The sequence below is a fragment of the Notothenia rossii genome (genome assembly GCF_949606895.1).
Source record: "Notothenia rossii genome assembly, chromosome: 5".
In the NCBI taxonomy this organism is placed as follows: domain Eukaryota; kingdom Metazoa; phylum Chordata; class Actinopteri; order Perciformes; family Nototheniidae; genus Notothenia; species Notothenia rossii.
The window spans coordinates 39,551,557-39,570,229 of record NC_136903.1 but is presented as its reverse complement, the minus strand read 5'-3'; the positions used below and the strand labels follow the sequence as shown (position 1 = coordinate 39,570,229).

The window sequence follows — 18,673 nt, the reverse complement described above, 5'->3', positions numbered from 1 at the left end:
TGTATCCGAGAATAGTGCCTCATGAGGCGGATTGAGTCCCCTGTCAACTCCCCTTGCATTCCTCCACACTCTGAAAAAGTCAGTTATTTTTTGGAGAACCATCAAAAATGACTAAAAGTGTTGAAATGTATCCGAGAATAGTGCCCAATAAGGCGGGTAGAGTCCCCTGTCAACTCCCCTCGCATTCCTCCACACTCACAAAGTAACACTTTACTTTTTGGAGAACCATCAAAAATGGCTTAAAGTGTTGAAATGTATCCGAGAATAGTGTCCCATAAGGCGGGTAGAGTCCCCTGTCAACTCCCCTCGCATTCCTCCACACTCTGAAAAAGTCAGAGTTATTTTTTGGAGAACCATCAAAAATGGCTAAAAGTGTTGAAATGTATCCGAGAATAGTGCCTCATGAGGCGGATTGAGTCCCCTGTCAACTCCCCTTGCATTCCTCCACACTCTGAAAAAGTCAGAGTTATTTTTTGGAGAACCATCAAAAATGGCTAAAAGTGTTGAAATGTATCCGAGAATAGTGCCTCATGAGGCGGATTGAGTCCCCTGTCAACTCCCCTTGCATTCCTCCACACTCTAAAAAAGTCAGTTATTTTTTGGAGAACCATCAAAAATTGCTAAAAGTGTTGAAATGTATCCGAGAATAGTGCCTCATGAGGCGGATTGAGTCCCCTGTCAACTCCCCTTGCCTTCCTCCGGAGCCCAGTTCAAAAACTTAAAGTTTGGTAAGAACCATGCTGGGGGGTCTCCGGGCAACAAAATGTATCCGAGCCAGAGTGCACATACAGCGGATGAATTCCTCCATGAAGTTACACAGCCGTTTTTTTTCTGAGTCCTCTCAAAAACCGGGTTTCCGATTTCGTGCAGACAGTAGCTTGGAAAACATGAACGTTTTTTTACAACGGAGGAGGGGAAGTCTGGATTCCCCTCTCCGTTGTACATTGCAACGGGGGAGGGGAAAAGTGTTCGGGGCTTCGTCCCGAAGCGCCAAACACTTGAGCATCGGAGCCCCTTCTTCTGAGCCCCTTCTCCGTTGTAATTTCAAAAGTTCATTTTTTGATTATTTTAACATATAATTGACCGTTTTCTTTCATTTATTTTTCTTTCCACGGGTGGGGGCCTATGGCAGGCTGCCTATGAGCTCCCAAATTTGGCCGGGATCCTCCGGGATTTGTAGGATAAGCTCCATAAACTGACAAAGTCATCCAAATATGTCGCTTTTATAGCCCAAAGATATATAATGCAAATACATTAAAATAGTAAAAGGTACAACTGCATTAACCGGAATTTGATTTATATAGCCCCAAAAAAATGATTAAAAATCATTTTCGTGGGGAAAAGTGTTAAAACGCCTGATTAAATCATATGCAGGACCCCAGCAAGCTCCAGACTATGTGCATTATGTCGGGGACCCTTGTGAATGATAAGACCCATCATTTAAACGCAAGGGCCACCATTAAAAGTCACTTTTAGGGGGAAAACGCAGCCTCTGTCCATTTGGTTAACAAACTGATAGGCAAATGGACAAAAGTGTGATTAAAGCATATGCAGGACCCCAGCGAGCTCCAGACTATGTGCATTGTGTCGGGGACCCTTGTGAATGATAAGACCCATCATTTAAATGCAAAAACCACCATTAAAAGTCACTTTTAGGGGGAAAACGCAGGCTCTGTCCATTTCGTTAACAAACTGATAGGCAAATGGACAAAAGGGGGAACACGGCCCAGCCGCTGCTCCACTGCTCCAGGCTGTGTGCATTGTGTCGGGGACCCTTGTGAATGATAAGACCCATCATTTAAACGCAAGGGCCACCATTAAAAGTCACTTTTAGGGGGAAAACGCAGCCTCTGTCCATTTGGTTAACAAACTGATAGGCAAATGGACAAAAGTGTGATTAAAGCATATGCAGGACCCCAGTGAGCTCCAGACTATGTGCATTGTGTCAGGGGGCCAGGTCAAACCCCTCCAGAACCAGAACCTCACGCCCCTGGTGACCTTAAAGGTGTTTCTCTTTGTTTGTTTTTGTATTCCACATAGACAGGCTGGGGTTCAGCACCACGGACAGAGCCTGCCCGCTACCTCCAGGGCGCATCACCACATTTTACAAGCCAGGGAAGGTGCATAGATCCTGGGTAAACATTGATTAAGTGTTTTTAAATGTGTGGAACAGTGTTTTGTCACTTTCAAAACTCTCCTGTCATTGACCGGAGAATTTGGGTCGATGTTGTATTCAATCTGGCCATTAATATTCCAGTGAGACGAAGTACGTACATTGACCGGAGTGATCCCATGTTAATTTTGTCCAAAGACCGGAACATTCCCTACCCACCGGTGTCCACCAGGAGGTTCGAGGGTTACCGCCCCTTGAGGCACCTAGGACCTTGAGACCACAGCTCCCCGCCGCGGCTTCGGCAATAGAGGCTTTGAACACCGACCACTCTGGTTCAATGTCCCCAACCTCCACAGGAATGCCCGAAAAGCTCCGCCGGAGGTGTGAGTTGAAGGCCTCCTGAACTTGGGCCTCCTCCAGACGTTCCCAGTTCACCCGAACTACACGTTTGGGCTTACCAGGTCTATCCAGAGGCTTCCCCCGCCACTCGACCCAACTCACCACCAGATGGTGATCAGTTGACAACTCCGCCCCTCTCTTTACCCGAGTGTCCAAAACATACGGCCTCAGGTCCGATGATACGATAACAAAATCGATCATGGACCTTCTGCCTAGGGTGCTCTGGTACCACGTACACTTATGAGCATCCTTATGTTCGAACATGGTGTTTGTTATGGCCAATCCATGACTAGCACAGAAGTCCAGTAACAAACCACCACTCCGGTTCAGATCAGGGGGGCCGTTCCTCCCAATCACTCCCCTCCAAGTGTCTCCATCATTGCCCACATGTGCGTTGAAGTCTCCCAGCAAGATTAAAGAGTCCCCTTCAGGAGCCCCATACAGGACTCTTTCCAGGGTCTCCAAGAAGGCCGAATACTCTGAACTGCTGTTGGGTGCATAAGCACACACAACAGTCAGAGTTTTCCCCCCCATAACCCGCAGGCGTAGGGAGGCAACCCTCTCGTCCACTGGGGTAGACTCCAACAACGAAGCACCCAACCGGGGACTTGTGAGTATCCCCACACCCGCCCGGCGCCTCACACCTTGAGCAACTCCGGAGAAGAATAGAGTCCAACCCCTATCCAGAAGTAAGGTTCCAGAGCCGACGCTGTGCGTAGAGGTGAGCCCAACCAGATCCAACTGGTAACGCTCCACCTCCCGCACAAGCTCCGACTCCTTACCCCCCAGAGAGGTGACGTTCCACGTCCCCAAAGCCAGCTTCTGTCGCCCGGGTCTGGTCCGTCGAGACCCTCTGCCTTCACTGCCACCCTTCTGGCAGCGCACCCGACCCCATCGCTGTTTCCCGTAGGTGGTGGGCCCGCGGGACGGAGAGGCGGAGGTGTTGCCCACGTCGCCTTTTCGGGCTGTGCCCGGCCGGGCTCCGTGGCAAGCCCGGCCACCAGACGCTCGCCGACGAGTCCTCCTTCTGGGCCTGGCTCCAGAAGGGGACCCCGGGCTTCCTCCGGGCCGGGTATCCTCACTTCGTGTGTCGTCTTTCATGAGGTCTTGTGAACCAATCTTAGTCTGGCCCCTTGCCTGAGACCAATTTGCCATGGGAGACCCTACCAGGAACACAAGGTTCCAGACAACACAGCCCCCAGGTTCATCAGGGCACACAAACCTCTCTACCACGGTAAGGTGCTGGTTCTTCAGAGAGGATCTGGCAACGCCCTCTTGGAAAATAGTGGGAGGGCTTAACATTCCTCTATACTGGTCTTAGGTAGGTCGTATGCAGGAAGCTGTAAGCTGGAGTCTGAAATTCAGTGCTACATCTGCAGGAGACCCGGAAAACAAAAGTGTCTCTTCAGTTTGATGAAGAACAGATACCTTCGGTGTCCAGCATGAACCTGCTCCAAATAACAAGTTTGTTTATCTTATCTCACATCTTGCAGCCAGCACACACACATTTTTCTATATGGTTCCCTGTCTGTGGCCACCTTCCCCCCTCAGGTTACCACACACAAGTTAAAAATATGTTTTAAGATATAGTTGTTATAGTTGGCTAAATATACGTAATACATGTAAATTACCATCATATCAAATAATAACGAGGAAAACATTACCTTTGCTCTCTACCAGTCCTAGAGATGCTTTTCAAATAGTCAAACTTTACACAGGCCCAGTATAGAGAACACACACTCATTTCGTCCTGCCGCATTCCAGAGATTTAGACTGTTTCCAAAGAGTATTCCTTTGCATATTTCCAGCTTCTTTTTACACAGACTGCTTATTATTGATACAAAGTAATTAAACACACACATATATTTGTAAGATCTGTAGATTTTCCTGATATTTGACATGCGGTATTTAATGGAGAATGTCTCCTCCTCCACAACTGCTCCTTTTTCATAGTAATAAAACATGTTTGGGCTAATTTCTCCACAATGTTGTAGCAATTCAGTACCCACAACATGAATATATAAGGTGAATATATCACAGAACTCAGCAATCAGGTGTCCATCTTAGGTAGCTCTTTCCTGGAGCGTCAGCCAGACGAAGACTGACAAAGACATTGGAGTCCTGCGGGAGTAAGACTGACAAAGACATTGGAGTCCTGTGGGAGTCACGAGGGAGGCAAAGAGGAGGCAAATCCTACTTTGATTGAGCTAAGTATCTCTAGTATTTTTATTTTATTTGGTTTTTTAGCCCCTCATGCTATAATCATGTGTATTTTCTCCATTCCTGTTCATGTGTCTTCTCGCAATTATCACTGGCCCTGTGTATCTCTTAATCCAGGGGTCGGCCACCCGGGTTCGTGTGTGTTGGAGGAGGGAATCTGTAAGAAAGTCTGAAGGAAGAGGCCTATTTTTTCCAGTTGTGTATTTTCAAATTCTAGCGCACACGAGCTGGTTTCTCCATTCTTACCTACCCTACCTTTAACTCTTTTTAGGGTGCAGCTATATGTTTTATTTATTTCAAAGTGGGCCCATTTTAATAATATATTTTTTTCATTCAAATGTGCAGAGGACTCCCCAAGTGCTGTGTTTAATTTATTTTAAAGTAGGCCTGTGTATTATTTGTAATTCTCCTTATAGGAGTTCTTTGTTTCTTATTAGAGGTTAACAGTTTTATATAATTTAATAAATAGCCTAATAAATGCAAAAAAACTGTAGTTTTTGTCTGATATAACAATAAATACAACTTAGCTATCAAGCTATGAAATATGTTTTGCGGCTCCAGACAAAAAATGTTTGGGGAAAAAGGAGCAAAATGGCTCTTTTGGTCAAAAAGGTTGCAGACCCCTGTCCTAATCGATATAACCGGCCTGCTCTCCTCTATCCCACATGCTCTCCTGAGATCCAGCATCTAGTTTCAGGGGGCCTATGGAACTGCCAGTCAGCTGTTCCTAAGGCTGACTTCATCTCTGGCTACGCTTCCCTGCAGTCTCTGGATTTCCTTGCTCTCACTGAGACCTGGATTACTCCATCCAACACATCCACCCCAGCAGCTCTCTCCAAAGCCTATTTCTTCTCCCATACACCCAGACCCTCTGGCAGAGCACTGGTCTTCTGCTCTCTCCGGACTGGAGCTTTTCCCTCTTCAAGCTACCTAACTTCACTCCTTCCACCTTTGAACTCCATGCCGTCACAGTAACCCATCCTATACAATGAACCATTGTTGTTCTCTACCGTCCACCAGGCGCCTTGGGGGACTTCTTGGAGGAATTAGATCATCTCCTCTCACACATCCCTGAAACTGGCCCTCCCGCTGTACTTCTCGGAGACTTCAACCTCCAGACAGGGAAGATATCTGAGCTAACATCTCTGTTAACCACCTTTGCTTTCTCACTGTCTCCATCCCCACCAACTGATAACGCTGGCAATGTCCTTGATCTCATATTCTCAAGGAACTGCACTACTTCTAGCCTCACTGTAAACCCGCTCCACACATCCGATCAGTTCTTCATTTCATTCTCTCTACCCCTTTCCAAACATAACAACCTAATCTCTTCTCATCCGGCACCCGTCCGCCGTAATCTTCGTTCCCTCTCCCCCTCTACCTTTGCCTCATCGGTGCTCTCAGCCCTCCCTTCCTCTGATTCGTTCCAACTCCTTCCTCCAAACTCTGCTGCCGAAACTCTCCTCTCTACTCTCTCATCCTCTCTGGACTCTCTCTGTCCTCTCACATCTCGGCAGGCTCGTCAGTCCCCTCCTGCTCCCCTGGCTAAATGACGCAGTGCGTGCTAATAGAACCATCCTTCGGGCAGCAGAGCGGAAATGGTGGAAATCCAAACACCATGACGACCTCCTAACCTATCAGGCTCTCCTCTCCTCTTTCTCTGCTTTCATCTCTCAGGCAAAAAGCACTTTCTTTCAAGATAAGATCCAATCTTCCTATTCCAATCCCCAAAAACTATTTTCTATCTTCTTCACCCTCTTGGACCCCCCCAAAGCCCCTTCCCCCTCCTCCCTTCTGTCAAGCGACTTTGTTAACTACTTTGAAAAAAAGGTTGATGATATTCGCTCTTCTTTTTCTGACTCCTTTACTCACCACTGGGTCACCAGACCCTCCTTTCATCCACACACTGACCTCCTTCTCCCCTCTCTCTCCAAGTGACGTTCTTACCCTCATTACCTCTGCCCGTCCTACCACCTGTCCTCTGGACCCTATCCCCTCAAACCTCCTTCCGACTATCGCTCCTGATATTCTACCGTTTCTCACCCACTTCATCAAAACTTCCCTAACTTCTGGTCACTTTCCAAACAGTCTCAAGGAGGCAAAAGTAAACCCTCTCCTAAAGAAACCCACTCTCAACCCATCTGATGTTATAAACTACAGGCCTGTGTCTCTCCTCCCGTTCCTGTCTTTAAACAACTCTCCTGTTATCTCCATCAGAACAACCTTCTGGATCCACACCAGTCTGGTTTCAAGGCAGGTCACTCAACAGAAACGGCCCTCCTTGCTGTCTCTGAGGAACTGCACACGGCAAAAGCAGCATCTCCTCTCATCTCCTCTGTCATCATCCTTCTGGACCTGTCTGCTGCATTCGACACGGTGAACCATCAGATCCTCCTTCGCACTCTCCCCAAACTTTTTTTTTTTAGTTTTAGGCTCTGCAATTTCCCTCCTCACCTCATACCTCAAAGACCGCACCTACAGGGTAACTTGGAGAGGGTCCGAGTCCGACCCTTGTCAATTAACTACAGGGGTCCCTCAGGGCTCTGTTCTTGGTCCCCTCCTCTTCTCCTTGTACACAAACTCGCTCGGATCTGTCATTAGCCCGCATGGTTTTTCATACCACTGCTACGCTGACGACACCCAACTAATTCTGTCCTTTCCCCGCTCAGAGACCCAGGTCGTCGCACGCATCTCTGCTTGCCTAGCTGACATCTCTCAGTGGATGTCTGCTCATCACCTCAAGCTCAACCTTGACAAGACTGAACTGCTTTTCCTTCCGGGAAAAGATTGTCCCACTCTTGACCTAACAATCAGCATCGGCACCTCTGTTGTTTTCCCGACTCAGGCTGCAAGGAATCTAGGTGTGACGTAAGATAACAAACTGTCCTTCACTGCAAACATTGCTGCTACAACCCGCTGCTGCAGATACACGCTTTACAACATCAGGAGGATACGTCCCCAGCTGACCCAGAAAGCGACGCAGGTTCTGGTCCAGGCTCTCGTCTTCTCACGCCTAGACTACTGCAACTCCCTACTGGTTGGTCTACCTGCATGTGCCATCCGACCTCTGCAGCTCATCCAGAATGCAGCGGCTCATCTGGTCTTCAACCTTCCAAAATTCTCCCACATCACGCCGCTCCTCCGCTCCCTTCACTGGCTTCCGGTAACTGCTAGAATCCACTTCAAGACACTGGTACTTGCGTACCATGTTGCGAATGGATCTGGCCCTTCCTACATCCAGGACATGGTTAAACTGTACAACCCAGCTCGTGCACTCCGCTCTGCATCGGCCAAACAGCTCGCTGCACCCGCACTGCGAGGGAGACCCAAGTTCCCATCAGCAAAACACGTGGGTTTCAGTGGCAGTTGGTGGAAAATATTTTTGGTGGGGCTGTTGATATAGTGAGTAAAAAAAAATGTTTTTGGGAGAAATGACCCCTTAAATTGGGACTTCTGGTGATGTAATGGCCACATAAAATCGTGGTTCTAGGGCCAGGAACAACCAGGCTGAGTCAGGCTGAGTATGCTAAACTAACTGCGGTCAAGCCAGCCTCCACTCGGGAAAACCTAGTCAAGCCAGCCCTCACGTGATATTGCGGTGCGCGAATATCCTATGCATTACGGTAGAGTCAAAAAACAGCACCCCTCTGTGTTTAGATGAGAATAAAACAAAAACTTTCCAGTATCAAAGACTCATTTCACTTCAGGGTGATAGCAGGACATCCCATCTAGTTACTCAGAAAAAATCAGGACATTCTGATGTAGAGTTTCAAAATAAAAGACCTTTGAAATCTCTATTGCATGAGCTATCATCCCTGTTTTTAGATGAGAATAAAACAAAAACTGTCCAGTATCATAGATCCATCTCACTCCAGGGTGATAGCAGGAGACCCCATGTAGTCACTCAGAAAGAATCAGGACATTCTGATGTACAGTTTCAAAATAAAACACCTTTGAAGTCTCATATATGAGCTATCATCCCTGTTTTTAGATGAGAATAAAACAAAAACTGTCCAGTATCATAGATCCATCTCACTCCAGGGTGATAGCAGGACACCCCATGTAGTCACTCAGAAAGAATCAGGACATTCTGATGTACAGTTTCAAAATAAAAGACCTTTGAAGTCACATATATGAGCTATCATCCCTGTTTTTAGATGAGAATAAAACAAAAACTGTCCAGTATCATAGATCCATCTCACTCCAGGGTGATAGCAGGACACCCCATGTAGTCACTCAGAAAAAATAAGGACATTCTGATGTACAGTTTCAAAATAAAAGACCTTTGAATTCTCATATATGAGCTATCATCCCTGTCCCCAAATGTCTTTTATTTTGAGTGACTACATGGGGTGTCCTGCTATCACTCTGGAGTGAGATGGATCTATGATACTGGACAGTTTTTGTTTTATTCTCATCTAAAAACATGGATGATAACTCATACAATAGAGATTTCAAAGGTCTTTTATTTTGAAACTCTACATCAGAATGTCCTGATTTTTTCTGAGTGACAAGATGGGATGTCCTGCTATCACCCTGAAGTGAAATGAGTCTTTGATACTGGACAGTTTTTGTTTTATTCTCATCTAAACACAGAGGGAGGATTTTTTTTTTTTTACTCTACCGTAATGCATAGGATATTCGCGCACCGCAATATCACGTGAGGGCTGGCTTGACTAGGTTTTTCCGTGTGGAGGCTGGCTTGACCGCAGTCTAAACTAGAGAGAGAATCGCTGTCAAGGGGGCTACAACTACAACAAGATGAACATATTTGACCGTGATTTAATTGTAATACACGTTTCAAAATGATGCCGAAGTAACAACATACTGATACCGGATAGTAAAAACCATGAATTAAGGCTTTGACAAGTCTGCAGACAGACGGCAGGCGAAAAACCTTTTAAAATGCGTGTTTTCTAATGGAGATTTGGCTAAGCTAACGTTGTAAATGCTCCGACCGTCCACACTCACAACAACGGCCTATACAGACATAAATAAACCAGCGACTGTATTCGCCATGACACAGACAGTATGTGGTTTGTACTTGTTTAACTTTTGTCTAGTTTCTGAACAGATATGAAGAGCTGTGAGCTCTGAGTGCTAAGAGCTAACGGCTGTGTTGTTTTTCTGGGGAGCTCATTGAAGATGACGTCACGACTCCGCCTACACTGCGTTACTATAGAGAGGCGAAGTCCCTCCCCTTCCGGGAGCCTCCATGGGACCCCGGAAGCGGAAAATTATACATGGAAGTCAATGGAGAGAGAAAAGTTATCTTTTGATCCCGTTTGAATTGTGCCACGAATGACACATATGATGTTTGTCAATCTTAAACAATCATTTCCATGCAAAAAAAGTCACAGTTTGTCGTAAAACTGCTGAAATATAAGACTATGAATAATACGCAACTAGAAAGACTACAAATCCCAAATGCATTCTGGGTCGCGTAAGTGATGTCATAGGCGATAATGCTCCAAGACTGGTTGTGACTCGCAAAGCAAAGAGGAAGAAGAAGACTGATTTATTCCCTCCAATAAATATAAGAGATTGCTCCAATAAATTCACTTTTACAAGATGCCTGTGTGCTTTGTACGAGGTTGTAATCACAAAAGAGATCATACCACTTGCTCGTTCTATCGCTTCCCGTCTGATGAAAGGACCAGGAGTCGTTGGACCAAACATATCAGGTAATATACATGTTTCGCATGGAACATAGTCAAGTTAGCTACCTAGCTAGTAGCGAGCATGTTAGTTAGCATTATATTACATTACTTAGCCTTGTCATTTGTATTAGCCTTAACACGAAGTAAACCGAAATGTTAAACAGTAAGAGTAGTCATGATGGTAAGTATTTTGTGAAACATTTGAAGAGTAGCCTATCGCCCCCTCCACCAGGTGCTAAGGGGGCGGGAGGTAGGCTAACCCCACATTAGTATCAGCGATCTTTTCTACTTAATGCTATCTGCACAAATGGTTAACATTGACCATTAAAAGATCAGGCAGTTCAGGGAGAGTCGAAGGAAGGAAGGCAGGCATCTTTGCATGACATTCTTCTGGACGTGTTTCATTGTGATGATAGTGAGAGTGAGTCAATCTGTTTGTTGGAAAGACAGTAGTTGAGTGATTACTGAGAGAAAATTATTAAAAGAGATAATTATTCAGTGTTGTTACTTTAAAGCAGTGGTTCTCAAACTTTTTCTGTCAGGCCCCCCCTTTGGAGAAAAAAAAAAGTCGGGCCCCCCCAACACAAATAGTGAGGCTCAGTGGCGGCACCAGAGATTTCTTTTGGGGGTGCTGTGGGATAGCTTGACGTTTCATAGAGGGTGCTCAAACATTTAGGGTTTCCCATTAATGTACCGGTCGCTACAGTGGAATTTTCTACTGCAACAATCCCCACGCATATACAGTGACAGTTACAATGAAGGCTCGATAATCAGCTCACGGCATATAGGTGTAAGCAGGGGTAAAGTGCTATTTTTGTAGGTGGTGTATGGACCTCACAAAGGGGGGTCCGGGGGCAAGCTCCCCCGGGAAGATTTATTTTTAAATGTTGAAGTTAAAAGCATCAATCTGATGCACTTTGAGAGCAACATGAAGAGATCTATGGATACCTCTCTCAACACCCATATGAAACAGAACTGTAAACAGATTTACTTTTTCTTTATGGATATTTTACAAATCACCCTTTTAAACTGTATTCTTGTTTCACTGTCATATAGTATTTCATACCTGTTTTTCATTTATTCTCTTATTTTTTTATCACTATAATGATCATATAAACGCGTGCCTCGGAAATAATTGTTTACATTAATGGTTACCAAAACGTTTGAGACCCACTGAGATAACACTGAGAGTCCTTTAGTTCACTGAGTCTCTCAGTCTGACAGGAGAGGACACTCCTCCACTTTGTTGTTGAAAAAACTCCTTATATCCGTTAGCGTAGCTCGCTAGCACCAGAAGCTAACAACAACGATCTCCAGTACCGGTGCGCTCTCTCTCTCTCGCTCGCGCACACAAAATGGCTCGTTCCACACACACACACACACACACACACACACACACACACACACACACACACACACACACGAGCTTTAATGAAACACAGAGACCCAGACGTAATAGTACTGCACTGCATCATATTATTTTTGAATCAATAATTTTTTCAAATTTTGATCTTTTTTTAAATTGTTTTTTATAACCATTTTTCCTCCTGGTCTCTCGCTCCCCCCCTGGCATACCTCTGCGCCCCCCACTTTGAGAACCACTGCTTTAAAGTGTTGTTACTGACCTTTTTCTCTTTTATTTTCTTTACCTCACCTGTAACTGCTGAGACCCTGAGGAACAAGCACACTGGACTGACCTGCTCTGGCAACCTGATTTCCACTGTACGTAATAGTATTTGGTTATGGTATATTATTTATATACATCAAAGGCACAATGCACCCCCCAGAGACACACATGTATTGAGTGTGATATTTTGCATTGGTCATGTGAAATCATCTTTACATACTAGAAAACTGTAGGAGCGGCAACTTGTTTTGAAATTGAATTTTTAATATCCGATAATAAAGTTGATCTGTTTTCTTTATTCTTCTCTCTTCCCAGCTCCATCCATCACCATTCTCTGTTCCTGCAGGTCCTGCTTGCTAATCAATATTCATATTTTTTTACACAATTACAAATAAAGTCAATGTATTGTATGACATGAAGTTGTGCTTCATTCTGAGTCAATAATAAATTCATTCTGCCTTCAGCTGCAAAATTATTGTGGACTGCACCGACATCCATGTAGCTGCCCCCCAGTAAGATGAACCAAGCAAAGTTGACATACTCAACATACAGCTGTACTCTTAAGTTTACATGAAGAATTTGTGAAATATTGGTAATAACAGGTTTAAATGATTAGTAATTAATTATATAATTTTCTCATCGTAGATGAGCAGACAGGGAGCAGATGAGAAAAGCAGAATATGCAGCTGCCATTTTCCACATGGAAAAGAGAAAGGGCCAAGTGTATTTGAGTGGACAAAAGAGAAATCCCAAATACGAAAAATAAAATTATACAATTTACAGATATGTATACAAATAAATATATATCCTATATACACTATCATGTATAATGATGGTGTATGATGTAGAAGGAAGTGTGGTAGATAACAAGTAAATATAGAGTTACATACAGATCCATGTTACAGCAAAAGATGGAATAACTAAGAAGCACGCAGTATAATAATAATTACACGCAACAATTAAATAACTGCTCAGCATCTCCACCACAATCCCAATCTGCTGTGTCCTGTTTTCCTCCCCTCTGCATAACACCCCATCACACATAAGAAACACAACGCAGAGTCCGAGGGTGTTAAGAGTATGTTTATTTAAATGTCCTCCTCTCTACTGGCCAACACAGGGAGCATATGCTGGGTGTAGAATTGTTCCAGGAGGAGGAGATTTCCATGCCATGCAGGGTCTTTGGGGATGGGGAGGATGATCGCCTCCATCGTGGTCCACAGTAGCAGAGACTCCGGTCTGTTATGTGCAGCTGTTATATAATATACAATACATTTTTTTGAAAAACATTTGATCAAAAAATAAGGATTTGGTCAGGATCTAGAGTCAGTGTGTAGTTTATTAATTAATCAATGCTCTCTACATTAGGAAAACACATACCAGTGTACCAGAGGGAGTCACACACAGCTGTGCCTAGATAACCAAACAAATTGACAACAGGGATGCAAACTCATCAGGTATGAAAAAGGTGACAAGGATCCGAGCCCCCTGACCCCACAGAATATTGGCTTTAAAATTAGGAATAACAGGATTTTAGCAGTCAGAACAACTAAAGCAGCAGTGTTAATATTAACAGAAACGCCATAGAGTCACATCTAATAGAAATATATAAAAAGCATTTATTTTAATTGTGTAGTAGTCAGTTTATAATTTTGGCAGCACTGTTGAGCATTTTGAAAATGTATTTTCATGCCTCTGTGCAAGGCTTAGTCTTTCTATCTTTATAGCCACTGGTGTAAAGTAACCAAGTTCATAAACTCAACAAGTACTATACTTGGGCACAATTTTGAGATACTTGTACTTTACTTAAGTATTTCAATGTTTTGCTACTTTGTACTTCTACTCCACTACAGTTCAGAGGTAAATGGTGTACTTTTACTCCACTACATGTATGTAATACATTTAGTTACTTTACAGATGTGGATGAATGATGTGAAATATAATCAAGTGTTAAATCAGACTTTAGTTCCACCTGGAGTAAATCCAAAAGCTACCCTGCCTGCAGTATACAAAGTCATTCAAACTAGCTGCACCTTTACCAGCTTTGATAACACTTTAATGATCAGTCATTATAAAACATATCATATTATTCTGAAATGGACCAATCTGCAAAATGACTACTTTTACTGTCGCTACTTTCACTATATTTTGATAATAATAATTTTCTACTTTTACTTGAGGAACATTTGGAATGCAGGACTTTTACTGTAACAGAGTATTCCTACACTCTGGTACTTCTACTTTTACTCAAGTACAAGAACTGAGTACTTCTACTTTTAATCAATTACAAGATATATACTTATACCACCTCTGTTTATAGCCTATGAAAAAAACGATTAGAAAACGAAGGCTAAAGCTAACGTTAGCAGATAGTGACAATGTATGCTAGTTAGCTAGCTCAACGATAATATTGCGACGGGGAAAAAAAACTTTTCAGTGCATATCACGCTCTGCCGCTCCGACAGGGAGCTCTACTCTGAACACCTGAACGGCCCGTTCTAACAGCTGTTCACCAGCGGTCCAGTCTGTGCCACAGTGACTCCGGACGCACAGTTAATATTAACGAACGCACCGTAGGTAATGTAGCTGCTGAAGCTAGACCATCATCGCCGAGCAGCAGAGGCTTATTATACATCATGAGCAGAGCCGACAGGCAGGAAGACTCGAGCACACAGCTCGCGCTTCATTATAATATATAAAAAAAAGCTCGCGGCCGCACATTAATCCGGGTCCCAGACCCCCTCCCATACCCCAAAAATATTTTTATTGAGATCTACAGGAATCATAAAAACGACCTATTTTGGATTCAAAACGGAGAATTTCGCCGAAAGGTGACAAGTTTGCATCCCTGGACAAGATAACCAAAATCCTTGAATCTACACACAGCAAATAAACTCAAATGACACAACGAGATGTAAAAAGGAGATCACACATATAGTCGATATAGAACTGGCCGCTTCAATCTGAAGAGCAACTAAAACAAAACACGGGAGTGTATCTTGTTCTTGTGAACACTAATGTTATCCACAGCATACACAGACACCACAAAGTTCTTAAGGAGAAAACTAGTTGCTAAAACAAAACACGTTAGTGTACCTTGTTAGCTAGCTGACATTAACCTTAGACATAGCACTCATATTACTCACTGAAACCTTGTAAAGCCGGTCCTGCATGCTGGCTCTTACAGAACCGCTCCCTTTCGTGTATGTACAGCTCTCAACATGCCCAGACTTGTAGTGATTTTCACCTCTTTTTATACTTTTTCGCCTCATTCTGAAAGAAACAGGTGAAATTTACTAACGTGACAGCCATCTTTGTGATGGTGACGCGTATTGTGCGAGACCAGAGACCTGTAGTTCACTGAGCGGTTTCACACAAAAAAAATGGTAACTTCACAGTTTTACGACACATTTTTATTTTTTTGACTTGCAAAATGTTCTTTTAATTTGACAAACATCATATGTGTCATTCGTGGCACAATTCAAACGGGATCGAAAGATGACTTTTCTCTCTCCATTGACGTCAATGTATAATTTTCCGCTTCCGGGGTCCCATGGGTCGGAAGTAGATGGGCGGGACTTCGCCTCTCTATAGATACTACCCCAGTTCCTCACGAGTCTAAAAAACAACGTGGACGCCAACGTGAGCGCCCTTGTGACCAAAATATTTGACGGCGCTGATTGGCTGAAATTATGTTTCGGCGGGACAGTTTACTATTGAGACTTTTGCAACGTGCTGGTTGCTGCTGTTTGGCTCGGGGGCAGCGCCCCGTAATGATAAACTAATGCCAAGGGCAAGGCCAGACAGGAAACATGTGACTTATCAGTAACTTTAGACATCGTAACAACATTTTAAACAAGATTTTATTGTAGATTATACATTTTACTGATACCAATTGTATGATATTTACCTTGTTCATTAAAAATAAAAAATATAAATATATATATTTTTGAAATATATATTTTTTAAACATTTTTTTTTAATTTAATATTTTTTTTAATTTTTTTTTTCGTATGTGGGAAGAGGTGGGGCGGCGCCCCTAGCGCCCCTATGGGCCGGCCGCCACTGGTGGGTTTGCTATCCTGGCTCCAAAATGGTGGAATGAGCTCCCCATTGAAATCAGGAAAGCAGATAGCTTGCTCATCTTCCGGCGCAGACTGAAAACTCATCTCTTTCAACTCCAATTCGAGCGATAGAATTACTAACAATGCACTTATATACTAATAAAGGACTGGCTTATCTAAAGCCAGTTGCGTAGCACTTGAAATGTTTGGCTCTATGAAACCTGATGTACTTATATGATTCTGTTTTCTTCAAGGTTGTATCTTCCTGGTCGAATGTACTTATTGTAAGTCGCTTTGGATAAAAGCGTCCGCTAAATGCAATGTAATGTAATGTAAAGTTTAAAAGGGGAGTGATTTGTAAAATATCCAAAAAGAAGAGTCTGCTCACAGTTCTGTTTCAAATGGGTGTTGAAAGATGTATCCATAGATCACCTCATGTTGCTCTCAAAGTGCACCAGATTGATGCTTTTAACTTAAATATTTAAAAAATATCTTCCCGGGGGAACATGCCCCCGGACCCCCCTAGAGGAGGTTAGGTCCCCCCCACTTAAATCATGTTCATATGGATACTAAATACATTTGCACACATCTTGTGTCCATATATATTTCTGTTTTGGTGGTAATGCCACACCGTGCACATGCATGCATGCGCGAGACATGGTAAAATATCTGGATTAAGAGGTTGCTTTTTCTTTGCACAGCATGAAAGAAAGGCCAAATGAATGGGCTGTGATTTTAGTTTTTTTAAGCTGAGGTTGAGTTCAATAATATGTACGGCCCTCTGAGGATGTTGTAAAAATTGAAAGGAAAAAGGTTCCCCACCCCTGCTGTAAATAATAATAAAAACCCTTGATTTTTAACTTAAAATCTCTGTCTCCTATTTATCTGAGTATATTATAAAGAATAGCCAGTTAATTGAAGCATTATAGTACAGGCCTTTGTCGGATTGTATATTACGCTGTTTTTTTCTGCTTCGAATAGTTCTCTCTTTTTTCACCAGACCTGTGCTTGCATCACTGAATGTTCTAACAATGCTATCAAAAACATCTTAAGAAGGTTATCACCAAACATTTTAAGAATATTTTTAAAGAACGTTATCCTACCTTTCAGAAGAACATTCTGGGAACCAAATTAAAACTTTACGCTGAAAACGTTTTAAGAACAGTAGGGCATAATGTTCTAACAATGTTATCAAAAACATCTTAAGAAGGTTATCAAAAACATCTTAAAAAGGTTATTACCAAGCATTTTAAGAATGTTTTTAGAGAACTTTATCCTACCTTCCAGAAGAACATTCTGGGTACCAAAATAAAACGTCCCGCTGAAAACATTCCTAGAACAATGAATGGTAACATTCTCAGAATTTTTTGAGAACCAAAAATGTCTAAGATAAGATAAGATAAGATAAGACTTTATACATCCCGAAGGAAATTGTTGTGCCAGAGTAACAAAATACAATAAACACAAACTCTAGCTGGGAACTCACACATGCCACCGTAAACATGCAATATCTGCTTACAGTTTATCATGAATTAGGTGCTTGTTAGTTTTTTTCAAAAGGAAAATATGGTGACATCCGATTTTTTAAAACATTCTTTTCAAACAAATGCAAAACGTTTGTTTGGACGTTGACCATGACCGTGTTAATATTTTCCATCACAGGAACGTTTTATAAAAATAATGAGAGAGGGCATAAATCCAGTTGGCTCCCCTCTTGTAGTCTTCCCGACCCAGGCAATATGGTCTAGCTCATGGATGTATAATAAGAACTGGATACAGCGTGGGAGGCGGGGCCTCATTCATTCCTATGAGAGTTGCTCAATGGCGCATGATGACAAAATGGCCCAACTTTTGAGAGAGCGAAACGTCACAGATTACCCGGCATGCCTGAGAAGTACCCGTATGTGCACTCATAGAGCATGCGCAACTTCAACCACGCCGCCCAAAAGGCTTGTTCGCATCAAGCACGTGAATTTGCGTACACGTAACAGCACCGCGCGTTCATGACAGCATGGTACTGGATTTATATTAACGAGGCAGCAGTTAGCAGCTAGCGGCTAGCTAGTCAATTATGCTCAGTTACACATCAATCGTTATGTACTTTTATATTACGCTGACATCAGGATCTAGTGATATCCAAGCAACAGAGCTTATTTTAGCATGATACTTCTGTGGGTTGTACATAAAAGCACTTGGTAATATATAAAAATGTATATGTTGAAGCCTGATGCTATGCTAAATGCTAATTTCTACCTGAAATGCTTATGTATTTTTAATTACATTTTCGTAAAGCTTTCACTTTTTCAGCGGAATAAATATTATAACTGGTCTTGTTCAGCATTGCCAGCTTCACTGTTGAGCGTGATGTTGTGCCCAGCATTCTCCTGTCCTGTGCTCTGAAATCAAAATGTGGATAAGAATAAAACAACACTAAAATAAACACTACAATACAACTTACAACAAGGTTGTTCATTTGTGTGTATACATATACAACACAGGCAATATACATATATATATACAATCATAATTAATACAACTGTTAATTTGATTAGAGCTTTGACACATATCTTTATTGATATATGTATAAATA

At 42.9% G+C, this 18,673-nt stretch overlaps 2 long non-coding RNA genes across 2 annotated transcripts; one reads left to right on the top strand and one right to left on the bottom strand.

Annotated features, from left to right (window-relative positions):
• Positions 1-9,349: 9,349 nt before the first annotated feature.
• Positions 9,350-12,434, top strand: LOC307039609. The gene is made up of 2 exons (XR_013808275.1): positions 9,350-12,114; positions 12,335-12,434. It is a non-coding gene; the product is annotated as an uncharacterized lncRNA (long non-coding RNA).
• Positions 10,593-15,581, bottom strand: LOC307039610. The gene is made up of 2 exons (XR_013808276.1): positions 15,166-15,581; positions 10,593-13,271 (listed from the first exon to the last, which is right to left on the bottom strand). It is a non-coding gene; the product is annotated as an uncharacterized lncRNA (long non-coding RNA).
• Between the last annotated feature and the right edge of the window lie 3,092 nt (positions 15,582-18,673).